This window comes from Eucyclogobius newberryi, unplaced genomic scaffold (genome assembly GCF_026437365.1).
Source record: "Eucyclogobius newberryi isolate DKJ021-1_F unplaced genomic scaffold, fEucNew1.0.hap1 SCAF_55, whole genome shotgun sequence".
Classification (NCBI taxonomy): domain Eukaryota; kingdom Metazoa; phylum Chordata; class Actinopteri; order Gobiiformes; family Gobiidae; genus Eucyclogobius; species Eucyclogobius newberryi.
The window spans coordinates 234,828-243,668 of NW_027316223.1; the positions used below are offsets into that span (position 1 = coordinate 234,828).

Consider the following 8,841-nt stretch of genomic DNA (forward strand, 5'->3'; position numbering starts at 1 on the left):
GGGAGTTCCTTAGCGGTAGAACGCTTTAGCTGCGTGTTAGCTCCTCACGCGGCCTTTACTCAGATGAGAACGTAGCGCTGATCCACGTAAACGGCGTAGATTACTTCAAAAATAGTAGAAGCGAAGTAGAAAAGAAAGTCTCTGTCCGGTTTAGCGCTTAAGCTTAGTTCCAGGTGTTTCCAGGTGTTTTCAGAGTTCAGGGGGGCGATGAGGCTGGCCTAGTCTTGTCGACCCACGTGGCGGACGCTTTGTTGAGACAAAGGAAAAGTAAACAGGCTCGTCCGTGGAGACGGCTTCAAAGAGATAGACAAAGGCTTGAACAAAAAAAAAGGAAGAAGAGAGCAAGAAGAGAAGAGAGGAGAAGAGAGCGTTCCAAGCTCGGAGCGTCTTTTTGTCACCTAGCGCCGCAGGGCACGCTGGGAGCGAAAGGGGCGGGCGCTACTGCGACGACACGTTAAACACTTTTGGCAGTTTGTGCACATTATTCCTTGAGGTAGATACATTTTACATCTTCTTTCACCTGTGATGGGCACTCGAGTTAAAGCATTGGGAATATAAAACCTTAAACAGTGGAAAAATACGTAACACAAGGTGAAACATGAGGTGTACGGAGTTGATTCGGACAAACATTCATGGCATAATCACATAAAACATAGTTTTCATCGGGGCGTCCTCCTGTAAGACTGTGGGGGAGAAGGTCTGTTATCGCCAAAGTCACAGCGGCTCCCTGCGGTGAGGGAGAGAGGGAGAAAGAAAACCCCCCAATGTTCAAAGAGAGATTTTCTGTTATCTGGCCGTGGAATGTCCATCTCCATTCCCCTACACTTGCAATGAGGTCAAATATAGGACAAACCCATTGTCAGGAGTGGGATTAGAACCCATTCCTCCACTTGTAGACCAAATTTGCTTACGCTTAGGTAGGAGTTTACCTTGACCCTGACACCTTGGACATTTCAGCGATGCTGACATTGAGCTCCCTTATCTCGAAGATAACGTTCCAAAAATCAGTACAAAGTAAATGCTTTGGCAACCTTACACTAGATGAAGTCTTTCCATTTATGTAGAGTACATATAAAGAGATGACTTTAACAGGTGATGAGAATTGAGTGAAATAGTTCAAATCTCATTGTTACAGAGGGTTTAATTCTTCTTCTTTCGGTTCCAACAGAAGAAAATTTATGACCAAGATTTCACGGGTTGTAATGGCGAGCAGTCCATAAAGCTTAAAATCAACTCCGCCCAACGTGGGGCTCGAACCCACGACCCTGAGATTAAGAGTCTCATGCTCTACCGACTGAGCTAGCCAGGCTGGCTGCCCACAGGGCAAAAAAAGGTCATAATGAAAACCCAGAATTTTTCAGTACTAAGTCTGGTAAATTAATCTGTCACTTTAATTTCTCAGTGAGTGGTCACAATTACAGTATAAGACATATGATACAGTTCACTCTGAATGTACTCAATGCTTTGACAGTACAGCATCTACGTAGTAGATTGGCCATCACATCACAATTCATCATTGGAAGTAACACTTCATTTGAAATCTTAAGCCAATACGACAATTTTTCATCCATTGTCACACATGTGCTTGTAAATTAGGGTGTAAAAATGGCTTCCTTTCCAAAGGAAATATTTTTTTTTTGTCAGGAGTGGGATTTGAACCCACACCTCCATTCAGAGACCAGAATCCCCTGTGGCGAGGAAGGAGTTTACCTTGAGTCTGGCGCCTTAGACCGCTCGGCCATCCTGACACTTTATTTATGTGAACTGTGAGTATACAGAATCAGATCCGTTATTACAGTAGCACAAATGACCGTACCTATACTTTGGTAAAAAAAACACATCAAACTGCTGTCTCTTTTTAAAGGAGTTTGATGTGGTTGTTGTCACATCAAACTACTGCGTCCTTTAAAAGTCCACATCAAGCTAATGCTTCGTTTTAAAGTCTATTGCAATTGAGATGTCAGTCGAGAGCCGTAACAGCAGTAGTGCATCCAAGAAAGCTGTGTATTGAATGGATATAGAACCTTTAGTGAAGCAGGAGCCAACAGGCTATTCACATCCTTGTGTAGGGTCTCAAACTACAGGTATTCAGTTTACGATTAAGGAAGATTTCTTAGCAGAAACGAGACAAGACGGGGCACCAGGGTAAAACCCAAAAAGCTAAGATACGGTCCTTAATCGCGCTCGTTAAAAGGTCTGAAGGGTGTTTCACGATTCAGGGACTTACGCATAGTCTAATCAAACAAACAATAGTCAATAACTCTTTCGTGTAGTTTATTTATCAAAAGGGCAATCAAAAAGGGCACCGGAGCAGAAATGCGCACAGGTAAATCACAGGTGATGTTATATCAGATTTAACAGCAGATTTCATGCAGATAATGTTAAACCAGGGTTTTGCCTTTGATAATCAAACGTGTCTATGCTAATCTATATCAAAAAGAGGGAAAGTGAGAAGCTAAGGGAGGAGGAACAGCTGAGTTCTACCCAAATCACGCCACAAAAGAACCGCACACTGAAGTCGGCTTACGATTTTGTAGAACTCGGTCCGGCTGGTCCTTGTCCGCGGACGAGATCCGTGGCGAGGCAGCGGCGTGGAGCGGTGTGGCGGGCGAAGGCAGTGGCGTGCCGCGATATCCGTGACGCGGGGCGGCAGCGGTGGCGCGAGGCGGCGCGTGGAGCGGTGTGGCGGGCGAAGGCAGTGGCGTGCCGCGATGTCCGTGACGCGGAGCGGCAGCGGTGGCGCGAGGTGGCGCGTGGCGATGTCCGGGAGTTCCTTAGCGGTAGAACGCTTTAGCTGCGTGTTAGCTCCTCACGCGGCCTTTACTCAGATGAGAACGTAGCGCTGATCCACGTAAACGGCGTAGATTACTTCAAAAATAGTAGAAGCGAAGTAGAAAAGAAAGTCTCTGTCCGGTTTAGCGCTTAAGCTTAGTTCCAGGTGTTTCCAGGTGTTTTCAGAGTTCAGGGGGGCGATGAGGCTGGCCTAGTCTTGTCGACCCACGTGGCGGACGCTTTGTTGAGACAAAGGAAAAGTAAACAGGCTCGTCCGTGGAGACGGCTTCAAAGAGATAGACAAAGGCTTGAACAAAAAAAAAGGAAGAAGAGAGCAAGAAGAGAAGAGAGGAGAAGAGAGCGTTCCAAGCTCGGAGCGTCTTTTTGTCACCTAGCGCCGCAGGGCACGCTGGGAGCGAAAGGGGCGGGCGCTACTGCGACGACACGTTAAACACTTTTGGCAGTTTGTGCACATTATTCCTTGAGGTAGATACATTTTACATCTTCTTTCACCTGTGATGGGCACTCGAGTTAAAGCATTGGGAATATAAAACCTTAAACAGTGGAAAAATACGTAACACAAGGTGAAACATGAGGTGTACGGAGTTGATTCGGACAAACATTCATGGCATAATCACATAAAACATAGTTTTCATCGGGGCGTCCTCCTGTAAGACTGTGGGGGAGAAGGTCTGTTATCGCCAAAGTCACAGCGGCTCCCTGCGGTGAGGGAGAGAGGGAGAAAGAAAACCCCCCAATGTTCAAAGAGAGATTTTCTGTTATCTGGCCGTGGAATGTCCATCTCCATTCCCCTACACTTGCAATGAGGTCAAATATAGGACAAACCCATTGTCAGGAGTGGGATTAGAACCCATTCCTCCACTTGTAGACCAAATTTGCTTACGCTTAGGTAGGAGTTTACCTTGACCCTGACACCTTGGACATTTCAGCGATGCTGACATTGAGCTCCCTTATCTCGAAGATAACGTTCCAAAAATCAGTACAAAGTAAATGCTTTGGCAACCTTACACTAGATGAAGTCTTTCCATTTATGTAGAGTACATATAAAGAGATGACTTTAACAGGTGATGAGAATTGAGTGAAATAGTTGCAATCTCATTGTTACAGAGGGTTTAATTCTTCTTCTTTCGGTTCAAACAGAAGAAATTTTTTGACCAAGATTTCAAGGGTTGTAATGGCAAGCAGTCCACTTTTTGATTCTCAGTTTGTTGGCAAGGAATGACTGATGTGGACCCATTTTGGATGAAAACCGTGTTTTGCGTTTGTGGAAATGAGCATCATGGAAGGATGTATGGGCTCTGTGGCGCAATGAGTCGCTAATGGTGAGAGAACATATTTGTTTTTTACAATGGAAAGTCTGCTCGCTTTACTATCTGATGAAAGGCACTGCTGAACGAGGTTCAATTGCCAAGTGTGCTTGAAAAAGTAAGCAAATACATCGGCATTATGTCAAATAACATTATCTTGCAATTTTTCCTCAATATCCAGATTAACTGCAGTATATTGAGTGCGCAATAAATTGGCGAGAGTCGATTGATTGAAAAACTTCCAGTTTTTTTATAGCTACATTGGTACAGGGGATTTAGCTTAAAGGTAGAAAGATTGATGCCCTCGCTCTCCATTAAACACAGTTGATTGGACAGGGGCTGAACTTTCGAATGTTGCTGGCTCGCTTTAAAAAAAAAAAAAGATATTGCGGCTTGTAGAGTCGCAATTATTATACCATGTGGGCTGTATGACTCTACTTCTGGGATTGTATTTCTTGCTTGCTCTGGCAAGGTGAGCAGTCGTCCCTGGGTGGGCTCGAACCACCAACTTTTCGCCTACCAGCAGAACGCGCTAGCCGATTGCGCCACAGAGGCGAGAATCTTGACATACCCATAAAAGGTTTAACCCTCTAATTGCAATTAAAAATGAAGAAAAACTCTGGATTCAGAGCGCTAGCCGCTATACCGTTGAACCACACCTTTCTACAGGATGTCCTGTTTTGAAAATAAGTATGACATTTGATCATTGGGCTATATCAAAGAGAGCAGCATTGAAGTAGGCAAACTTCTGCTTCATGGTTTCATTGTGTGGTGGTCATCACATCTGCCCTACACGCAGAAGGTCTTGGGTACAACATTCAGCGAAACCAAACATGTTACCAAACATGTTCATGCTAACAATGTTCCAATGAAAGCTTGCTGTTTATGTTTTATAGATCCTTTCCATGCCATTTATGTCCTGATCTCGCAAAATATCCAATAGACCCAGCATTCCTATTCATTGTATTTTTGAGCAAAGACTAACATTCAGGTACACATGCCCAAACCCGGGATTGAACCAGGGACCTTTAGATCTTCAGTCTAACGCTCTCCCAACTATTTCGGCTACTTTTTCAAAAATTTAGGCAAGGGAGCGAAACGTGTGGCATAACGTAGCGAGAAAATGAACTAGTTCTGTGTGTCCTTTTTTCTTTTCTTTTGATTAAAAATAAAAACAATACAGGACACGACCAGGGAGCAAAAATCGAAATAAAAAGAACATAAATAGCACTAAACATAAAATAAAAACAAAATCACATTTAAATGAAAATAGGGGTCCTACTTGGTCCAAAGTCGATCAAATTAGTGCTTATCCAAATTAAGCCTGAATGTCACTGTTTTCCATTCATCCAATGTCTAATGTCTGTTACTATGTCAGTCAAGTCTTTGATCGTTGGCGTGGTTGGTGTCGAGCATTTCTTTGTGATGGCCTTTTTCTCTACAGCCAAAAGTATGTTCCAAGGGTATCCATTTATTGTGTCCATGGCAGGAGTGTTGAGGCCCAAGTACATAGTTTTAAATTTGAGTGGGATGGAAAAGTCAAAAACAGTCTGCAGTGCCCTTTGAATTTCAGTCCATTATTTTTGAGCAACAGCACAGCCCCAAAACACCTGATAGTGGTTTGCCTGCTGGGTTCTCCAGCAGTTAGCATTTCCTTGTGAATAATGGACACTTTGACATGGTGTGGTGAAAAAAACATATTTTTCCCCTTCAGGCATGTGATTTTGTGGTCTTCCTCAGGGCTGTTCCTACATTTCCACACTCTTGGTCAGACAAAACCAGGTTAACTTCTCGTTCCCATTGGTTTAGAATATACTCAGCAGAACGTTGTCCAGATTACCAATGCATTGAGATCATTTAGAAATGATTCCCCTCGCAAGTTCTGATTGATTGGTTTCAACAAAGATTACTGTCAGAGGATTATAGTGGTCATTTCTTTGTTTCATTTCTTGCTTATAATAAGTCCTATAAAAGTCCTGTCTCTCCAAGTCAAAGGATTCCTTCAACACATCAATGCTTTTCATTTGATTTTCTTTTGCAATGCGGTGAAACGTTTACGCCTTTTGTAATCCAGGCGTTGAATCATAAGCTTGGTCATAAGAAAACCAGCTCCAGATTTTAACAGCTTTGTTTAGTTTGTATGCTTTGGTTGGCTCCTTTCAGGGGGTAAGCACAGATTTTACCCAAAGATTCTTCATGTTTCTGCACTTTTTCAAAAGAGTAACGCTACTCTCGGGGCACTCAAGGTTCCACTGAGATTTGAACTCGGATTGCTGGATTCAAAGTGCGCAAACCATTACACCATTGAACCGCAGAATGCTCCCTAGACGGATAACGGTGATCCAAAGCTACAAGTCTTAACATCAATCATCCCTTGCCACAAAAATGGGAAACAAGGATTGCAAACAGTGCAAACAATCTTGAAAAAAGCGAGCCAGCAACTTTCGAAAGTTCAGCCCCTGTCCAATCAACTGTGTTTAATGGCGAGCGAGGGCATCAATCGTTCTACCTTTGAGCTAAATCCCCTGTACCAATGTAGCTATAAAAAAACTGGAAGTCTCTCAATCAATCGACTCTCGCCAATTTATTGCGCACTCAATATACTGCAGTTGATCTGGATGTTGAGGAAAAATTGCAAGATAATGTTATTTGACATAATGCCGATGTATTTGCTTACTTTTTCAAGCACACTTGGCAATTGAACCTCGTTCAGCAGTGCCTTTCATCAGATAGTAAAGCGAGCAGACTTTCCATTGTAAAAAACAACCATGTACTCTCACCATTAGCGACCTTTGAATCCCCTTGCAAATTATGCCTAGAAGTCCAATGCGCTATCCATTGCGCCACAGAGCCCATACATCCTTCCATGATGCTCATTTCCACAAACGCAAAACACAGTATTCATCCAAAATGGGTCTACATCAGTCATTCCTTGCCAACAAACTGAGAATCAAAAAGTGAAAAGAGTGCAGTTAATCTGTGTGTGCAGGGATACTTTTCCATCTCTTATTCCAATTTGTAACAGCAGCGCATTTTCTGTCGTTGTAAATAATTTGCATGCTTGAATGGACAACTGAGTAGTAGTAGGTTTGAGATGGGCCGGTATTTATTTAGCACTGTGGCATCAAGACTGCTCTTCTTTAAGAGAGGCTTAATGACTGCAGTTTTAAGGCTCTTGGGAAAATTCCAGATCCAAGCAACATGTTGACTTTTTCATTGATTGGAGCCAACAGACTGCTCACCATAGACTTTAAAAATCTAGTAGGCAATGCATAAAGGCAGCATGTAGTGGAACTCAGACTTGTGGTGATCTCTTGGAAAGTTTTGTCAGCCACAAATGCAAAATGGGTTAACTCCAGTTGTCTAGTTGGCTGCGTGCTTGTTATCTGCAAATAATGGTAATATTAATGTTCTGAAATGAGTCTTGCAAAGAACACTGCAAACTCATTGCACCTGGAGAAATACAGAAACCATCAGACAAAGTAACATTTACCACACTGTAATTTGAAATATTAACCCGCTTTGTCATTAGCAGGTCCAGAGTGTGCCATTTGCCCTCTGTGGGGCCACTCAGGTGCTGAGTAAGACCAAAGCTTCTGATGACAGCGCCAAGCTCTTTAGAAGAAGACGAGGTTGAGCGGGGCGTGAAGGAAGGAAGGAACAGTCACTCACGTACGGGAAACTCCTACCAAGCAGTGGCCAGCCTATAGCACACTGGGATTCTGTGGTAATTGAACCAAGTTTAGCAGTTCCTTTCATCAGTTAATAACACAAGCAGGCTTTCCTATTTACCAATGTAGATAACAGGGGTTACAACAGTGACTCTGGTGGGTCTCGAACTCACAGCCTTTGAATGCCTTTGCAACTTTTGTCTGATTCCCCTTTTTCACAAAAGCAAAACAGTCATCCGAAAACAGTCTACATCAATCAATCCTTACCATCAAACTGAGAAACAAGGAGTGAAAAGAGTGCATTTACTCTGTTTATTCAGGGATACTTTTCAATCTCTAATTGCAAAATGTAAAAGAGCTCTTTCGGGTGATAAGTTTTTCTGTACATGTAAACAACTGATTTGCTTGAAAGGCTATCATGAAGGCACTGCTGGGATTTGAACCCAGGATGTCCTGTTTACTAGACAGCCACAGCGCCTCTTAAATGCTACTCCACCTGTTTCAGCTAGATATTCAGTGACCAATGTTACCTCGTAGATTTCGCCTTTTTGAGGTGCGTGCAATTTGTGGTGTGCTGCATGGTCTGGAGCTGGAGGTTTGGGAGTTTTTTGGAGTTTTTAATCGTTATTTTGATCATTTTCATTTACTTTTTTCAGTTTTTTTGTTTGTTCCCCTCCCAGTAAACTTACTGGGAGGTGGATTTTTTGTTTTTTTGTGAGCATGGCTCAAAGGACGGACAACACGGCATCGGACACTGGAATGGACACGACAAAGGCAAGACAAAGTTTGAAAGAATCAGTAAATAATAGAAAGAACAAAGAAAGAAGGATGAAATTTATGAAAGAACTCACTGTGGTATTGGAACTAACGGAGGGAGCACAAATCACGCCACTAGCTTTTTTGAAATCAACTCAGGAGGTGTGCGGCTCCATAGTAGCGTGCAGACTCATCTCAAAGGACAAATATGAAGTAACCGTCAGTACCACCAAAGCGAAGGAGCGGCTCCTGGATGGGTACTGCATTGGAGGAGTCAGGGTTCACGCCCGTGACATCTCGGTTGATGAGCTGGT

General features: G+C 43.2%; 2 non-coding genes across 2 annotated transcripts; both read right to left on the reverse strand.

Moving 5' to 3' along the window:
* Positions 1 to 1,236: 1,236 nt before the first annotated feature.
* trnak-cuu (transfer RNA lysine (anticodon CUU)) lies at positions 1,237 to 1,309 on the reverse strand. The gene has a single exon. It is a non-coding gene; the product is annotated as a tRNA-Lys (tRNA).
* Positions 1,310 to 1,638: 329 nt separating this feature from the next.
* trnal-caa (transfer RNA leucine (anticodon CAA)) lies at positions 1,639 to 1,748 on the reverse strand. Its single transcript has 2 exons — positions 1,711 to 1,748; positions 1,639 to 1,684 (listed from the first exon to the last, which is right to left on the reverse strand). It is a non-coding gene; the product is annotated as a tRNA-Leu (tRNA).
* Positions 1,749 to 8,841: the final 7,093 nt, after the last annotated feature.